Here is a 19801-nt window from a genome sequence, read left to right as displayed (position 1 = left end):
TAAGCAGCGTGTTCCTCACTCTGCAGTGCCCACTGTTTAGTGTCGGGCCATAAGCCACTAACATGTTATTGTTCACTCTGTAGGTGGGATGGGTGGAAAGTAGAGATGCTCCTGATGAGGAGCAACGAAGTGGCAACGAAACTAGGAAGCAAATTAGGTAAAAGGTTGGGGAACGGATAGGAGAAGCAGGGCACTGGCAGGGGGTGTGCTGAGGCTAAGACTTGGATTATTGCAGGTAGGGTGTGTGACCCAGCTCTCATGGGGTGGAAGGAGAGCTTGGCTGAGTGTCTCTGGCCCACAGGCTGTTACTGTCAACACACAGATGCTGCATTGTTCCCAGGAGGCCCTTGGCTCAGGAGGAAAGTGCCCAAGTGCTGAAGAGCTGAAAAACCACAGATGTACCTAAGGACTTGTCCAAGTGAGGAACAGGGAGTGAAAGGCTCAGTTGTTTCTTTCTGTGGGGAAAACTCCACAGCCCCTGGGCGAGAATCAGCTGCTGGCAACCACACTGTGAAAGCCCCAGTATAAGGCGTGCCCTTCAGCAACGAGACTGAGGGATTCTGTGGAGGTCACCCAGTCCATCCCAGGGCTGCAATCCAAACAGCCTCTCGCTTGAGGCTGAAAAAATATTCCTAAGATAGGCACATCCCAGAAGGCTCCTTTTGATCCTGTAAATGAGAACACTTGACATTTACTGTCAGCAAATTCTTCCTGATATCCAGCTGAGGTCCTCTGGCCATGCAAGTTATTTCATCTTGCCCAACCTTTGTGGAAATTCTTAACAGCTTTCAGATGCCCTCTTCCAACAGGGCCTTTAATCCTTTGTTGGCTGCACTGAAGCCCTTTATCTAGCCATCTTTCCCTAATACTCACAATCTGACTCTCATCATTTGGTTTCTATTTCTAAATCATTCGATTTACTTCATTGTTTCTCTCTCCCCACTCTTTCCCAAATTCTTCACTTTCTTACTTAAAACAGTAGGAACCCAAACTGTAGTAGGACCCATGAGCTACATTTTGTTCAACATTGTGCTAATTTTTGAATTATTTTTCTTGAAGTGTTCCCCTCAAAAACCACATTGAGATACCATCTCACACGAATTACAATGATGATCATTTAAAAATCTGGAGACAACAGATGCTGGAGATGATGTGGAGAAATAGGAATGCTTTTACACTGTTGGTGGGAGCATAAATTAGTTCAATCATTGTGGAAGACAGTGTGGTGATTCCTCAAGGATCTAGAAACAGAAATACCATTTGACCCAGCAATCCCATTACTGGGTATATGCCCCAAAATTATAGATTATTCTATTATAAAGACACATGGAACACATATGTTTATTGTGGCACTATTCACAATAGCAAAGACTTGAAACCAACCTAAATACCCATCGATGATAGACTGGATAAAGAAAATGTCGCACATATACAACACGGAATACTATGCAACCATAAAAAAGGATGAGTCCATGTCCTCTGCAGGGACGTGGATAAAGCTGGAAACCATCATTTTCAGCAAACTGATACAAGAACATGTTCTCACTCATAAGTGGGTGTTGAACAATGAGAACACACGGACACAGGAAGGGGAACGTCACACACTGGGGCCTATCAGGGGATGGGGGGCTAGGGGAGGAATAGCAGAGGTGGGGGGATAAGGGAGGGAGAGCATTAGGAGAAATACTTAATGTAGATGATGGGGTGATGGATGCAGCAAACCACCATGGCACGTGTATACCTATGTAACGAACCTGCATGTTCTGCACATGTACCTTAGAACTTAAAGCATAATAATAATTTTTTTAAATGCGTGTAAGAACACTATAGGAACAAGAGAATGTATGCATGTCATTATATGGAATGAACATAGCAGCATAAAAAAGCCATATCCATACTCTGATTGAAACAACTATAAAAACAGTTTGCCTATATCAATTGAAAGACAGTGCACAAAGCGAAAATCAATCTGTGAAAGGGGACAGATAAGTAACATTTTCCTTTTTATATCGAAATTGCATTTAGTGTTGATGTTACAGTACTGTTTTAAAATAAGGAAGATTGTTTCTTAAAATAGATGAAATAAACAAGTCTTTAAAAAAATGATAATCAGTACTGATCACATGGGTCTTAACATCTTTACAATGCATTTCTCTACTTGGGGGCATTCAGTAGCAATTTTACCATATGTTATTTTATATGCTTAGTTGTGTGTGTACAGGTATTGATCGACTTACGACCTATGCAACTTACGACCATTCAACCTTATGACCACAATTGCTAGCCACGACTGCTCCGCGTCTGGCAACACAAACGTTGCCCAGCTGGGCATACGACAACGCGGACCAGCTTCCGGCAGCACTACCACCTCCGCGTGCACCATTTCAACTGTACATATAGCCTACTCAACTTACGACCAAATCGTGTTACAACCGGTCTGCTAGTCCCAATCGTGGTCATAAGTTGAGCACTAGCTGTATAGCATTGAATTGAATTATTCCTTCTCATCTTGTGGTTCTTCGTAACTGCCAGTTATTTTGGCTGGTCTTCTTCATAAACATTCGTGTTCTTTGTAGCTCTGGGGACTCATGACCAAAGAATGGGGCTTCAGAGAGAAGAAATTTCTAAAGGTTTTCATTCATTTGTTAAAAATCAAATCTCATAAGCATCTGCATTTTTTTCTCTTTGAATAATCTCTTCCCAGGTCTACATCCGTTTCCCCAGGGCTATGTTATTTTTGAGATATCTGGATACATCTTAGCTAATTTTCATTGTAGAATCACTCATTGGCCCTTACTGACATGACTACCGTATTTTTCTTTAGAGTAGGAAGGAAGTGATAATGTTATACATTATTGGCTGGGCACAGTGGCTCACACCAGTAATCCCAGCACTTTGGGAAGCCGAGGTGGGCAGATCACAAGGTAAAGAGATTGAGACCATCCTGGCCAACATGGTGAAATCCCGTCTCTATTAAAAATACAAAAATTAGCTGGGTGTGGTGGCGTGCCCCTGTAGTCCCAGCTACTTGGGAGGCTGAGGCAGGAGCATATCTTGAACCCAGGAGGCGGAGGTTGCAGTGAGCTGAGATAGCGCCACTGCACTCCAGCCTGGCTCCTGGTGACGGAGCGAAACTCTGTCTCAAAAAAAAAAAAAGAAAAAGATGTTAACATATTTCGAAGACTATGCTGGAAGGAGAGGGACTGAAGCAGGACTCAAAGGAATGACTGAAAGTTTGGGTTTGAGTCTCACCTCTTCTATGTGTGTGCCTCTGTGACACTGGAAAAACTACTTTTATCTTTGAACTTTAGTTTACTTAGGGTAATGTAATAATTCTTAGGATTGCTTGAGATCCCAGGGTGATAATCCATATTAAGTAAAGTTTGTCTATTACTTTTCCTTTAATTTAGTACTATATTGCATCTAAATAGTCATTTCTCTAATTGTCAGAACTTATGGGAAGGCAGAGACTTCTTTCAGGCTATTTCTTTGAGGCTGAAAAAGTATTTGAGGTAACAGTTTTTAAATGTAGGTTTTATTATATTCTAGATATGGGGAGGCCAACAGATCAAAAAAGATTGCCATTTGAAAAACAGTTTATTGCTCACAGTTCCCAAGAGAAGGAAGCATGACACCGTGCTGTGCAGAGCCACATGGGGAAGCATCTGGGTTAATCAGAAGGTAGAAGCACTAAGGGGAAAATGACAAGAGCCTTTATTATCGTTTTCATGGGGAGATATGGGAGATAGCTAGGAGGGTAAGGAGGCTTAGGATTGGCTGGTTTTGATCATTTCAGTAGGCTCTGGGGCATAGGAGCTGTCCCTTGTGGCCTGGAACCTGGCTCTGGGTTGAGTAGGGCTGGGTGGTAGCCCAGCATGTGATAGTCCAGTAAGGAGATAGTTGGGGTATGGACTCTGAATCAGCTGACTTGCATATAAAAGCTATACTAGCAGGTGAGTTCATTACTATCTCTAGGAATTGGCTATCTCTAGGAGGGAGGGGCAATCTCTCCAGGGTAAGCAAAGCCCCAAATGTCAAAGCATTAGAAATACATAGATAGTAAAATAGCTCTGACATCCATTTGTCATGAAGTTCTTCTCCCACCTCACCTATTGAGTCATGCCAGAAGGAAAGGCTGCCTTCATCAGGCCCATCTTAATATACATATACCTTGAGCATCCAGGGGTAGGATGAGGGCTGTATAGCATATTGAGAGAGAGAGCAGTTTATTTATATACTCATTCATTCATTTAAATATTTATTAAACAAGTAGAAGTGTGCCAGGGAAAACTGCTCCCTGAGAGAGAGCAATTGGTGATGATTGGATCATGAGCTGTAGAACAGAGACATTTCAGTTGTAGTGACAACAGGCAACATGTAAGCCACAGGAATGGTTCTGGGCCATGGACAGAATGCAGCCAAATAGGGAAAGCAATACACAGGGAAGAGGTGTGTTGTGGAGGGGTCTAGGTAGGAGGCTGGCCACAGGCTGAGGGGGCCACAGCTGGGGCAGGAGAGCCACAAAGGAAACAGTCCACAACCATCATGAGCAAACTTGATTTCACAATTTAATTTGGAACCAATATTTCACCTTTCTGAAAATATCTTGTTTTCTAAACAGAGAAAAGTAAGACAGGAAGTGGGATGGATCTGACCCATGGCCCCTAATTGCAGAAACCTTTCATGAAGAGACCTAGAGAACAGGAAAAGGAGAACGTTAAACACCAACACCTTCTGAGTGTTGAACCTTTGGAGAAAAGGTACTCTGGAAATCAAAGAAGCAAGTGAATTTTAAAATCAGACCTCTAAATTTGAAGGTGATTCACCCTCATTCAATTCACTTCTAAGATAAGTCTCTCTTTTCTTGCTGTTCTGGAACAAGAAGTCATTGTTTTCGTGGGCTTGACAGTGAAATATCTGAGTCATCCTAGGGATGGGAGGATATGGGTGAGTAAAGGACGAGGGCATTAAGCCACTTCTGCAGGTTATGAAAAGCTGTGTGGAATCCAGGCTTTAATGTTTAATTATCCAAACAATTGTACCAAATCTTAATGGCAGAATTTAATTTCTACATTAGCCCACTGGTCTTAAAATGGTAATATAGTGTTAGCCTACAATTAAGGATATAAAAATAGAGCATGTTTGACATAATTCAATCCGTGGTGAAGTAAAAATTTTAAAATTTACATTGTATTACAAGTCATGTTTTCCAAGAAGCCTCTGCAACTAAATTCCATTACAAGAAGTTTATTGGGGAGTGTGTTAGGATCTGTGCAGAAATAAAAAAAAGTAGCATTCACAGAAATATAAGTTAGGCTGTGATGAAGTCATAAGAAAGGCTTAGATTGCCCCATGTGGATATTTGGAGCTGAGGTTTCCTTGTAGAGTGCCCCAAATTGGAGAATGAGAGCCAGGCCTTTATACCCCAACATCGAACACTTGATGATGCAATCTGCACGTAGGAAAGGTGCATGCCCGTGAGCAATATGTTTCATTTGAGCACAGGGAGATTCCTGGGCTGGTTGGTGGGTAGGATTCAGCTAAGAGCTCTTAGTTGTCAACATACTCAGAGCTGGGAGAAGCTAATGACTTTGGGGTGATCTGCGTGGCTCACCACAGCATCCACTACACATGCCTAGAACGGTATCTTCTTTTCTACCACCACACTTGTTGCACCAATGCTATGCAAAAGAATAAGGAAAGGATGCATTCATTTTATCAAATAAAAATTGTGTAGCACCCTCATTAAGTTTGTGCTGGGGAAGAACACGTCTATGTTGTCTTCACTAAAAGGGGCAGGCTTCACTAATCCTGCCAGGGGCAGTAAAATGTATTCATTTTACAATCATTCACTCATTCATTCCTTCACCAAGCATTTATTGAGTGCCTGCTACGAGATAAAGATGTATCAGGAAATAGATCTGGCCAGGTTCAGTGGTTCACACCAGTAATCCTAACATTTTGGGAGGCTTAAGTGGAAGGAACCCTTGAGGCCAAGAGTTCAAGGCTACCCAGAGCAACATAATGAGACCTTAATCTCTGGAAAAAAAAAAAATATATATATATATATGTATATATATATATACACACACACACACGCCAGGATATGGTGTGGTGGCATGTACCTGCAGTCCTGGCTACTCAGGAGGCTAAGGTGGGAGGGTTCCTTGAGCCCAGGAGGTCAAGGAAATAGATCAGACTCACAAAGCATAATGTTGACTTCACATCTTCTCTCCACCCATCTGGTTCCCTAGTGTAAGATAAATATGAAGTTCACTGGGAACTTGAGGAATGGGAATTTCTAATGTACTAGTAGATAGCCACATATTTAAATGATAATGTTAATGATGTAATGATGATGATGATGATGATGATGATGATGTAACTTGGGAGTCAGCAAAAAATGTTAGATTTAACTCCAAATTCTGACCTTAATTCTTATTTATGCCAGCTGAATTTCATGGGGCTGATCTTATTTGTTGTTAAATAGCTCTTGCCTTTATGCCCAGGGTTGATAGTGCCTTACCTTCCTGTCTTCATTTCCTGCTCCTCACTCCTTCTGCCACGCCCTCCTTTTTGCTAATAGCTGCACATCCATCCTTTACTATTTTACCAGGCCCATTCTTTACTGCTTTCTTACCAGTTCATGGCCTCTATCTCCACTTCTCCCTCCATCGCCATCTCTTCCAAGAATGTTGCTCTAGGTCACTACATGGGGCAAAAGTTCAGGCAGGGTGGTAATAACAGGACTGAGAACAAAGGAAAGGAAGTATCTGGAAGGAGGCGGATACACACTGCACAGTATGTTGAAAGTTCAGGCTCTGTCCTGAAATCTCTACCAAGTACACCTTGACCATCAGGCCCCATTAGTCCCAAAGGGCACTCCTTGGAGAACTACGTACCCTTTACTCCGCCACATTTTGGCAAACATGTCACAGAATGAAAATGGAAAAGAATGACGACTTGTGATCTAACTCCTCAGACCTGCAGCCTGTCTTGGATTGACTCATTCTCATCACTCCACACTCTTTTTTTCCCATAACACCACTAATAATATACCAAGCCTGAAGAAGGGAAGAGGCTAAGTTAGCCACAAGTGGTAACGGTAGGTGTTCACAGGAGGGCAGGGTGGTTTGTGGTAGGATATTCACATAACTGTGAAATACAAGAATGGTGGTGGATGGTAATAAGATGTTGCTTTGTAAGGTGGGAGCTAATGGGTCAGAGAATCACTGTCCTGTTGAAGCCAGCTGATGTTTAGGAAAGAATGGTAGTCATATGGTAAGGCAGGAGATACATATGCAGGCCAGACAAAGTGTTAAAATGGCAATTTACTAAAGGCTATCTATAGTTTGAGAACTGTCGTCAACTTATGACCCTCTAGTTCCTCCACTTTCTCATTTTCCAGTTTTCTAAGTTGCAAAATATTCAAGTTCCTCAAAGTTTCCTCAGGAAGATTCACCATTTCTGTCTGTGTGATTTTAATTACAACTTTGTATCTTAATATAGCCATTTCTGGAAAGCTCATGTCACATAACACAATTTCTACATGGCTCTCAAAATGTCTAATTGTAAGTTCAATATTATCAAATTCTACACAGAGATGGAAATTTAAGGCATGAACTTAAAAGGACTTTGTCACTTGAAAACTAATGAATAAATGAGGAAAGCTATGATAAACATCAAGCAGGCTCTTAAATGTATTTGGAAAAGGCCATTATTAGTTATGATTCTTAGTCGCCAAAAACAGAATAGAACCCAAACCACAGCAAAGGCTATTTTGTTCATAGAGCTAATATTAATTTCTCACCCACCTCTACAAATTCCTACGTTTCTCTAAAAGACACACCCCTTAAATTAAGATACTAAAACATCTTTTGAGATGTTTTATTTTATTTTATTTTATTACTGTAGAGATTGAGCCTCTAAGATCTGAATAAAGTGGTCACAGTTGTATGAACGGGAAGAAATTTCAAAGTAATGGAGAAATTTCCTAAGGATAAAGTCACTTCTCCAAGCAGCCATTGTCTTCACCAGTTGTGGTGCTTGGCATTCAAAGGACTGAGTATTTGGTTTAGTGGAAACATCTAGTCTTTTGCAATCTGCCATTAGAAAATGATTGTGCACTGGAAGAGTCAAGGAAGGAGTATGATTCATCATGAAGGGGTCTGTGAAAGAATCTGTCTCTTTAGGCATGAAGAGTTAAATCTTAAAACGATGAGTCTTAGAAATGAAGTGACTGTTCTGGTGCCAAATGTTGTACATCTCCCGAATTAACCCAACATGTTGAAGCAAATTTACCAGGAGCACCTTTTGTGAAAATGAACATAGCATTTAGTATTCATTTACTGTACAACTTCACTACATTTCAGTATTCATTTACTGTACAACTTTCCATTGTACATTTCAGGATTCATGTACTGTTACAATTTATCTAATCATAGCTGTAACCTAGAACTCCTGGGCTCAAGCAATCCTCCTGCCTCAGCCTTCTGAGTAGCTGGGATTACAGGCACTTGCCATCACATTCAGCTCAAATTAACTTTCCGTCTCCTTAAAAGTATATTGTAAGGGTTAAGCGAGATGAGGAATGGAAAGCATTCTGAAATGTAAAAATACACATTGACTTTGGCCTGGACTCAGACACTCCTTAAACGCTGCTTACATACACACCTACCTGCACCTAAATGCCGAATCACTACTGAAGGCAGCCTAAAATGGCTAAGAAGGAGCAGGGGAAGCTGGATCACCTCAAAACAGAGTCTACCAATTAATAAAGAGCTGACTGTGAATCTATGCTCAACTGTAGACAAATGGAATTATTGCCACATTTATGTTCCCAACCCACAGGAGCCAAAAGTAAATCTCCCCATTTGTAGGTACTGTCTGGTAATTTAGTGATACATTACTTTAATCTATGGCTGTGAATGGGGAGGCGAAAACATCTAACTTCTCTGAGACTCAGTTTTCTCCACACAAAGTTATGGAGAAAATGCCTTAAGGTTCCTTCCTAACTCTAAAATCTTGAGTTTTGAAAACTGATGGAAAAAGAGGTCAGAATTGATGGACTAACTAGTTCATGTCCCAGGCACCAGGCCAGACATGTTGCCTCTCCATTGTCTCCTCATAATGAAAATAACTTCAGTTCAGTTAAGGCCAATGCAGCCTTAATGTACTGCTGGTTTGTAAATCAGTCTCTCGCCCCAACTCAAGAGCAGCTGATTCTATTTCTGTCTGATTTTCTTTGCCAAAACTCAGCCCCCAGTTTGTTTGGTTTTAATAAATTTATTCTGTTGTTACGGACATTGTGTAAAATGGAAAAAACAAGTCTAGACTGGTTTTAGTTCAGGAAGTTAGGGCAGGGTCTCTTTATTAAAAACAAACATGCTCCTGCTTGCTTCCTTTTCACTCTTTTCTCACAAATCTGTTCCGAAAAGCCCTTGGAATCCAGGATTACAACATGTAATAATTGCCCCAGATATCTGTACTACACCTGACCCCGTCCTGAATAATAAAGCTGAGAATACAGGAAGTTCTTAAAGGCACAACACAAGTTGTATGTGACAAAAAACTGATGACCTGATAATTACCCTGATAGGATCTTTTGGTTTCCTATAATAAAAGTTGGCACAATTATGCCAACGAATGAGACACACTTTTCTACTGAATCTTGCATTCCTTGTTTTTTTGGCATCACTACCTTTCTAATTTTAATTAAAGACGGCGGCCTTCTTTAATTAACCCTTCCCATCCCACAGAAACAGGAAAGTTTCGTTATTCCCCTCGCAGGACATGCGATGGGGGTGTGGCTCGCTTCTTCAGTGTCCCGCTGCTCAAACCTCTAGGGAAGCATCAGACGGGCAGGTTGCGGGGCTCCAACCCCATGGCAGTGTCTAGGGGTGAAAGTTTACAGCTCTTGAAGCCCCAGTGGGCGTGTGTTCGAGTGCTCTTTTAGTATAACCATCCGTAGTCGGCTTCCATTAGTCAGCTCAGTTAGACCCTCTACCTTCTCACAAGGACAGAGCGCTTTCTGTATCCCAGATTCTTGCCTTGGTGTATGAGAGGAATCAGATCAAACCTAGGCTCGGAGAATGAGTCCAAGGTTTTATTGAGTGGAAGTAGGTTTCAGCAGATGGGAGAGCCAGAAGGGAGATGGTTTTCCCCTGGATTCAGGGGATCAGCGGCCTGGGCTCTGCTCCTACTGTCCCAGCCAAATTCTGCATAGTTCTGCTTCTGCCGTTGTGGCCTGCAGATGGGCCAGTGCCTGTCAGTGTGTTCTTCTCCACGTCCAGCTGTCTTTGGGTCTGCCTGCTAGGGTCTTGGGGATTTTTATAGGCACAGGATGGGGGCGTGGCAGGCCAGAGTGGTCTTGGGAAATGCAGCAGTTGTTGGGCAGGAAATGCCTGTCCTCACCTAGGTCCATGGGGGTGGAGCCCTGGCCAGGGACCACGTCCTCCTCTACCCAGCACTTCCGTATCACCAATAGGGTATTTGATGCTATAACTCAATCCAGGGTGGAGTTTGTTTTTACCCCTTGTCTTTTCGCCTTTGGCGTTTTCCTTTTTCTGGTGGGTCTGCCTCTTTCTTTTCTTCTCAGGGGAGGTTGTGAAGTGCCATTAAAACATAAAAGTTTCTGATTAGTGAAGGACACAAGTGGCCTGCAAGAAGAAATACATTAATGAATATTTATTGTTCTTCCGCAAACACTTGGAAGGACATAGTGTGTTAGTTAAGTGCAAAGGCTCTGATTTAGTAACCGTGTGAACCTTCACAAGCCTCCTCATTTCTCTGTGCTTCAGTTTCTGCAATGTAGAGTGCAAACAGTAGCAGAACTAACCTTATAGCCTTATTGTGAAGATTTAAGTAAACAGCTCAAGTTAAGCACTTGGAAAGTGACTTGGTACGGAGTAAGCGCCAGTTATTACACTCGAGGAACATCCCAAAGTGCTCAGAGGTCAGACTTCTCAAGCTATGTTTTTTCTTTGTTTCTGGTCTGTGCTAAGACACTAGTTATTCATTCTACCTAGAATATACTTCCCACCTTCCCTCACTGACAGCCTGTCATCAGTCATCAAATGGGTCTCTCTGGAACCTTCCTTATGCTCCTGAGCTCCCCTAACACATGGTAATACACCTGACTAATACATAATTAATCACATCTTATTACTACCATTAATTTCTATATTTGTCTACTTTAAAAAAAAAAAAAACATGTAACACATATTGGGAATTCAATATATAGTTTAAATATCTGTAAGTTGCATCCAAATGCTAGCTCCCAATCGTTTCTTTCCACCACTCTGCTCATGCTGATCTGAAAATGTGTGAACACATGACAGTGCCCAGCCAGAAAGCACAGAGCTATCTGGGGCATGAGGAAGGCCTTTGAGCACAGAGCTGGGGGACGGCAAGTGGGAACTTGAGCCTCAGGAACAGAACTGAGCAATTCAGGAGGCTCCACAGAGTTTATCTTTTCAGTTTCAAAACTTAGTTTACTTACCTTCAAGAATGAATTTGTCATAACCTATTGGTTTTCTCCCCTGAGAAAGTGTGTGTGTGTGTGTGTGTGTGTGTGTGTGTGTGTGTGTTTCCCTAGGAAACAACCCTACCTGGAAAGGTTTCTGTGAATATCAGAAATAGTATAGGTAATTAGGCATTTAATAAATAGTAGATATTCTCATTGTTATTAGCCTAACCAAGTATATACAAATAGGCACCCTCTGGGCAAATTAACTTTTTGGAATTTAGCTAGTTAACTAAAGAACCTTTGGGAAATTGTAAGCTTAGGTTAGACCAAGGCATTTACATATATAAGTAAATAATATAAGAATATAAATTTTTTTAATAAATGAATGCTTTCATAATAAGAATATAATAATGGATAAGAAATGAATAACGAACAGGACCAGGAATTAAAAAGGCAAAAGAGAAGACAGATAGCAAAAACAAAGAGAGAAGCTAAAGCTTTTTTCCCTTGTGAAATGACAGGGCACAAAATAATGGTTTCAATAACTCCCTCTCTCTCTATCTCTTTCCCCTCCTTTTACTGGCTCCTAGCTAGTCTGGCTCTGGGGATGATCACAGAAGCCCTAGGACGTAAAGAACATAAACTGTGTGACCAACAATTTAGATTAATCAAATCAACACATATTTAAGGCAGTGTGGAGTCATGGAGAGAGCTCAGATCTGAGATCTGATTGCAACCCCAGCATTTATTGGTTCTGTCTCTGAGCAGATTAGCCTTTCTAAGCCTAAAACGGACATAACATCCATATCTGGAAAGGTTTCTGTGAATATTAGAAATAGTATATAGGTAAAGTGATTATGCATTTAATAAATAATAGATATTCTCATTGTTATTGGCCTGACCAAGTATATAAAGCAATGCAAATAAAACATGGTTCCTAACTTTGAGCAAGTGCATAGCAATAAACATGTGATGCATTAAATTTAAAAATATGACTAAAACACCTTAGGTAACTGTTTCCTGAAAATGCATCCGAAATTTTTCAAAAGCAAAAGAAGAGAAAAATTCTTTAAACTTTTTGGGGAAGGCGGCAAAATGCTTAAAACATATAAAAGTTTACAAAATTTGCCTCCTAAAACAAACACGCTATAATGACTTGGCATTTTATTAGAAAATAGATTTTTACCCAGATATTTCTCAGGCTAACTAAACATTATATCAGTGGTCACATGTCCACAGAAAACAGAATTGATACTGGCAGGAAAGGTGGGAAAAGGCATTCCAAAAGAATGGAGTGGTGTAACACAAAGGGACCCAGGTGTCTGAAATGATCCTGAGCTTTTAATCACATCCCCCACAGCTGCCCAGCCCCACTGGAAGAAACTCCTGACACCCTTGTTTATTCAGAGCTATGTTTTGGACATTTTTCCATTTTCCTATAACCTTGCACTAGGTCTAGAGGCCTATTACTGATCTCAGCTCTCAACTTCCTGCCACATTTCCCATCTACAGTCTCACACTCTGAGATCCAACATATAATGTTGTTTCCATGGTTCAGTCCCTTGGTTCCCTTCCTTGATAACAATTTTAAGTTGCCTCTTACATTGTATCTGTTTCTGGTCCCTCCAGAGAACTAAGCCTGATCCCATGAGACTATTGGTACTAGGGTTCATGTTGAATCCATGGTCCCTAATGAGAGAATGGAAAAAGACACAGAAAATACAAGATATTTGTAAATTAATTTGCCCAAAGCAGAGTATTTGGGAAGTTGAGTGGTTAAAAACACTGGCAAGATTTTTTGCGAAATTACAGAGTTCTTTCCACATTGCTGCTCTCATGAAATACTTTGTGTTTGCCAAATTATATTAGCTGAGAAGGCCCATGGCCCACCAAAGGCTAAGTGACAGCCTGAAGCTGTGGATCTGAGGTTATGCCAGGTCACTGAACTGCCTATGTAGCCAAAGTCAGCCTCCAGGGTGAAAAGGGCTTTCTGTTGTCTCCTTAAATAGGAGTACAAAAGTATTTATGACTACAGTCATGTTTCTGACAACAAACCCAATTATAAGCCAACATTAAGGAAGTGATTTAGTAATGCTTTTAGTGTGACTTGGTCAAACAGCAAATATGTATTGATCGCCTACTCTGTGCAAATCAACCCAATGGACTTATGTGGTTTAAACTCTCTATATATAACTCAATTTTGTTGATATTGTGCAATATATTTTTTGGTCTTACTACTGTTACTAATGAAAGAGTCAAAAGAGAATAAGCAAAGAGAAATAATGTTCATTTGCTCCTAAAGACTCATTTCTTTCATCTATCCCTAAGTACAAAACAGTTGGTTCTATGGTGTAAGTAGGTGGGACCCATCTAGGGAAAATGGTCCTGCCATTATTTTGAAAAAATAAATCTAAGTGTTTTATTTGCATGGGCTGATGACTCTCAAATTTATATTTCCAATTAAGATTAAACACAGAACTCCTCCTGCTTACTCTGTCTTTCTATCTAGATATCACAAAAACATCTCAACTCATTATACCAGCTTATATTTCTCCCTACAAACTGTGAACTGCTCTAGATTAGCATCAGCTGTGCAATCCGGAACAAAGGACTCATGCTTGACACCAGACCTTTACCTCTGCATTTGTTGGTTCACCACTACCTTCTAAAGAATTTCCATATCCCTCTTCCTCTTTCTTCCTCTCCCACTTCATTTTGGTTTAAGCCATTATCACCTCTCACCTGAGCTGCTACAATGCCCAAATCCTAGCTGATCTCCCTGCATTAACTCTTACCACCCTCTAATCTCTTCTCCACAGTACTGCCAGATTCATTTATGAAAAAACACAATCTGATTATGCCGCTCTTCTCCTTCTGAAAGTTCTTAATCATTTCCAGTCACTTTAAGATCTTTTTAAAATCATTTATTTTGCATTTTTACATGGACCTGCCTGAATCCCCTGCCTCATCTTGTGTCTTTCAATACTTCAAGCTTTATTCCACCTTACAACTTATATAATTACCGTTCCTTCAGGCTGGAAGACGTTTTTTCTTTCTGGTCTTCTGCTTTTATCCAGTTAACTCTCATTTATACTTCAAATTGCAGATCAAACATCCTTTTTAAGAAAATTTTTGGCCGGGCACAGTGGCTCACGCCTGTAATCCCAGCACTTTGGGAGGCCGAGGCGGGTGGATCACGAGGTCAAGAGATCGAGACCATCCTGGTCAACGCGGTGAAACCCCGTCTCTACTAAAACTACAAAAAAATCAGCTGGGCATGGTGGCGTGTGCCTGTAATCCCAGCTACTCAGGAGGCTGAGGCAGGAGAATTGCCTGAACACAGGAGGCAGAGGTTGCGGTGAGCCGAGATAGCGCCATTGCACTCCAGCCTGGGTAACAAGAGCGAAACTCCATCTCAAAAAAAAAAAAAAAAAGAAAATTTTTTTCTAACCCCCTAAACTAAGTCTGGATCCTCCGCCATGAACTTTCCTAATTCTCTGTTCTTTTCCTTCGTTAACTTTAACAAAGTTCATAATCACACATTTTTATGATTATCTTATTCCACAAAACTGTGTGTCCCAGCAGGGTAGAGATCTACCCTCTTGTTCATTAGCACAGCACAGCACACAAATGAACATCTATTAGGGGTGGGCAGGGTGAGCTGATCCAGACAAACATCTTAATAATAATAACAAGTGAACTGAAGATTATGTGGAATCAGTGCAGACCCTCAAAGTAATTCCTCTAATGTTTCTGCTTCCTCTTAGCATCTGCCACTACCTCATATGGAATTATTTACTTATTTTACTAGTTTAGTGTTTGTCTCCTCTATCAAGCTGATCTCAGATTTTTGAAACAGCATTCGAAGAAATGAGAAAATCATGAAAAAGAATCTTCAAAGTATGAAGGAAATCAAGTTTCGAACTAAAATTGTATTTCTAAGTAAACTATCATTTCAGAGGAAGGACAAAGTAAGTCTATTTTTAGACAACTCGTGATTGCTTACCACTCACAAACCCCTGTTGATAGAAGCTTTACTTCAGAAAATTGTACAACAATAGAAAAAAAATGGAATGCAAAGAGATTGTAAGCATTCATGGAAATCAAACCACACAATGACTGTATAAAGCATGAAGGATAACAGTGAGTAATTATGGGAGTGCTTTAATTGTCATTAAAACATTTAAACTTTCTTCTTTTGCTCAAGAGATATGTAGAAGTATTGATTAATTTTTTATTGTGTTAAGAAAATATAGATGTTAATAATTCTAAGCTGGGTGTGGTGGTATTCACCTGTTATCCCAGTACTCAGGAGGCTAAGGTGGGAGGATCCCTTGAGGCCAGGATTGCAAAGCTGCAGTGAGCTATGATCATAATATTTGATATGAAACAATTTTTAATATATTTTCAAAATTTAAAGATTTCTATTTTATATAAACTGTACTAGATAATAGAAAAAAGAAGAAATCCTTTGCAACTCATAAGACTAGCATAATTTTTCTATCAAAATAGGCCAAGAATAGTATAATAAAAGAAATTTATTTTAAACCTTGCCATATCTTTTATCTTAAATGTTTCTCTTGGAGACCGCCCCACCTAAATGGTGAGTTTGAGCCATTTACATTAATTAGAATTGCCACTATATTAGAACTACTTTCTACTTTTTACATAAATGATTAAAGTTTTCTCATGTGCTTATAATTATTTGTTTACAAGACTTTCTATCCGTCTCTAAAGTAAAATTTTCTTAAGGAAAGATATCAGCTCTAACAGTATGGCATACAATAGACAGTCTATGTTTGTAGAATAAATGAGCAAATGAATAAAATATTACGCTTATACTCAGAAATTCCCATCACTGATACGTTAACTCGTTTTTATAAATTCAGTTTAGCAAATAACTATTAAGTGCTTACTATTTGCCAGGCAATGTAGCATGTGTTATATTGGAATACAATTATGAGTTGAACATAATCTTCACTAATTAGATATCTATAATCTAATATAACTGATATATACACAAACATATAGATATGCACACAGAGAACTATTCTAAGTCAGGTAAAGTCCAAGGCATGAAAGCCTCTAGTGTCCCTTTGGACAAAATCAGTTGACACCTCTGAGCCTCCATTTCCCCATAAGAACTTTATAAAAATAAATTATATTATTTATATCAAGATAATAGTTTAAACCATATTTTATATTTATGTGCTTGTGTGAATTTTTATTATGGATTTGCTCAGTTGTTTGCAAATGTTTTATTCCTGGTCCTCTTCAAAGATGCCTATATGAGTAATAGAAATTGCCTTCTTTTATGCATGTATTTTATTTTTAAAATGTTGGTGCATGATATTAGGAAATTTTTTTCCTTTAAGGCATCATTTAGGCCCTAGATAGTTTAAATAATATGCTGTGGCCTATATAAATTTATTTAGAGAATCACTGAAGTGTTTTAATATCTTTTTATTTCTTGGTCTTTTCTTTCAGGACACTTGAAACACCTTAGGGTTCTTTACCATGTGTTCGAGCAATTAATTCTAATCTTACACCATATGGAAACCATTTCTACCAGTCAGCCTTGCCAAACCTATTCATGGAAGCCTATGTTGTTGCTATCTTTTCGTGCAACAGAAAGACACTCTGGCAAGATGAGCAGTGAGTCAGATATTTTACTTATCTTTAAACCTACACAGGAAAATCCCAGCCAGATAAACTGTGTCTGGCCCTAGAAGGGGTGAGTCCAGCTATGAAGCACACTTTAGAGATCAAATGTAGGCACTGAGAAATCCAAGCAAAATTGCCAGATTAGCTAAGGTCAAAACTGACCTCTGGTTGTTCCAGGAACATTTTTTTTTTTTTGCACTATTGTGCATTTGATTTATTTCTGGCAACAAAATACTAAGTGTTGAAACACTGCTGTTCTCGAGAGTCCATGGTATAGAGATCAGCCAGTATTTGTAGCAGAGTTCGTAGTCCTTCCCAAGAATCACTGGCTTTGAAACACATATCCCCAGAAATCCTCTACCTCTTGCTGCTGACCTTGTGAGAAAGATCATATGGCATCGTTATCTGAGGATGAGAACAAAGTACTGAAATGTATTCCAACAAATACAGCATAACTTCTCGGAAAACGAAAAATGATACAAAATTTTCTTCCTTTGAGCTATTTGGTAAATGTTCTGCAAACATATAAAGTTTTCAGAGACAAATCTTGGAATAGCTATACTCTTTTTCACAAATTAACTTTTTGTTTATTACTTATAGATAATACAGTCATATTTTTCCTTTTCAAACTAAAATTTGTGCTTAGTTTTAAGCAATCTGGCCTAGATAAGAGGCTTGTTTTGATGGACCACAAAAAAATGGAGAAAACAAAGAAATAAAACACTACTTAATAAATATTAGTTATTCCTATTACTGTAATGAAAAACATTTAATTCTATCCCTTGGCAATCTTTCAAATATTCTTGTTTTCATTTAACTTTTAATATTTATAACTTGTTTGGTGCTATAACCGGGGTCAGCTTCTTTACACAATTTTACATGGCATGCACAAGTCCACTCCAGTAAATCAACATGTGAAAACACAGATGCAAAGAAAAACATGCAAGGGGACACTTTATGTCCTTTATATCCAAACACAGTAAGGGAATTTTCTTATTTTGTCCTTCCAGAGGAATTCTTGCTATTCAAGTCATTTCACTAAGATTTTTCTTTAAAAAGAGTAAACTTTTACATGTATTTATGTCATAATTTAATTTTATGACAGTATCTGGAAACTTCTCAGGAATATTGCTATTTCATAAAAAGAATAATCATTTAATTTAGTAGTTGGATTGCTGCATAAGTCAAAGGTAACAAATAATAGTGAAATAGCATTTTTCTTTTATTTGACATATAATGTAGTTATTTAGTATTTCAAATTACAGCAATTTCGTGTCTTCACGAAAGGCAAAGATGTTTCAGTTAAAGTTCTTAGACTGCTGTAGTGGATTGTTAAAGGTAACTTCATCGCGCTTTTGTGCTCTCGAAACACTGCACTGGGTTGGCAGGATCAGCTCAGTTCAAGAAACACAAATGAGCACTTACTATGTGCCAGATGATGTGTAAGAAATAGAGAATACTAAGATGAAAAAGATATAATCTCTGACATCCCTTGTGGAGCTTAAAATTAGGTATTGAAATCCAGTAAGATCGATGAAAAAGTATCATGACTAGTATGAGAAAACTGGGGTATCTAACTGTAAATGCAATTCAGCAAGAGAATTCCTTGTTCTTTCAGCAAGAACTCTTTCTAGAGATGACAGTTTCCTAGACAATGAGTCGTAATCCTTTGGGTAAATGGGTATGGGGTGAGGAAGAAGAGGAGACATGAATAGCTGGGAGGAGTGTGTGCACAAGATGGGGCACAGAAATGCCTATAATTCAAAAAAAAAAAAAAAAAGCAAGCATGTACTAGTAAAGAGGTAAAAGTGCTAAGGCAGTTTTTGAAGGAAGGAAAAATAACACTTGGTTGAGAAGCTTAAGCAAGACATCATGTAGCAGGTGGTATTTGAGCTAAGCCTGAAAAGATACCCAATGTTCCTATGGACAGAGACAGGGAAGCAGAAAAAGAGGATACCATGAAATGAGCAAACGTGTGATAGCAAACAGTGAAGGATGTGTCAGGAACAAGTTTCTCAGTTTGGCTAGAGTACTGGTTACATGAAAGGAAATAGTGAACAAATTAATGGGAAAGACAACTAGACAGTAACAATGAACGAACACCTACTGCATCACATACACCTGCTGGGTATTTTACAAAGACTTTCCCATTAAATATTTACAACAATTTACAAAAGAATTATCACTCACTGTTACGGTGAAAATCATGACTTATTAAGGGTCCCATAATTAGACACTATCATAAGAAGAATAGCTACTTTCATGGAATGTTTACTATATGCCAGCACTGTGCCAGCCAGGTCCTCACATGAATTATCTCATTTAATCCTCACTACAATTCTATAACCGACTTTCGATTATCACCCACATTCTATTAGATGAAGAAAATGAGGATTTGAAAGACAGCAGAGATCATTCAGTGACAAATGGAGTGGGATTCACGTGTTCTTTTCCATTCTCTCATTTTGACACCAGAGAATTTAAGATGCCTGTGAGAAGGATGTCAGCTTAATTCAGTAAGCACTGAGAAGCTGTTGTGTGTTTTAATGAAAGATGAGTAGGAGCCAGAGGATAAGCTCAAGGAACTCACCGTCTGGTGGAGGAGCAAGACAAACAAGCGTTCATGTCGGACTCTCATCCTTCCTAATCCCACACCCCAGCCCATATCCA

The 19801-nt window shown here is 39.4% G+C and overlaps 1 long non-coding RNA gene across 1 annotated transcript; it reads right to left on the bottom strand.

The window, feature by feature from the left end:
• Positions 1-7876: 7876 nt before the first annotated feature.
• Positions 7877-19801, bottom strand: LOC119471213. The gene is made up of 2 exons (XR_005200245.1): positions 19722-19801; positions 7877-10658 (listed from the first exon to the last, which is right to left on the bottom strand). It is a non-coding gene; the product is annotated as an uncharacterized LOC119471213 (long non-coding RNA).

This window comes from Cebus imitator, unplaced genomic scaffold (assembly GCF_001604975.1).
Source record: "Cebus imitator isolate Cc_AM_T3 unplaced genomic scaffold, Cebus_imitator-1.0 Scaffold2, whole genome shotgun sequence".
NCBI lineage: Eukaryota > Metazoa > Chordata > Mammalia > Primates > Cebidae > Cebus > Cebus imitator.
The sequence above is the reverse complement of the archived record's forward strand: the minus strand, read 5'-3'. Positions and strand labels throughout refer to the sequence as shown.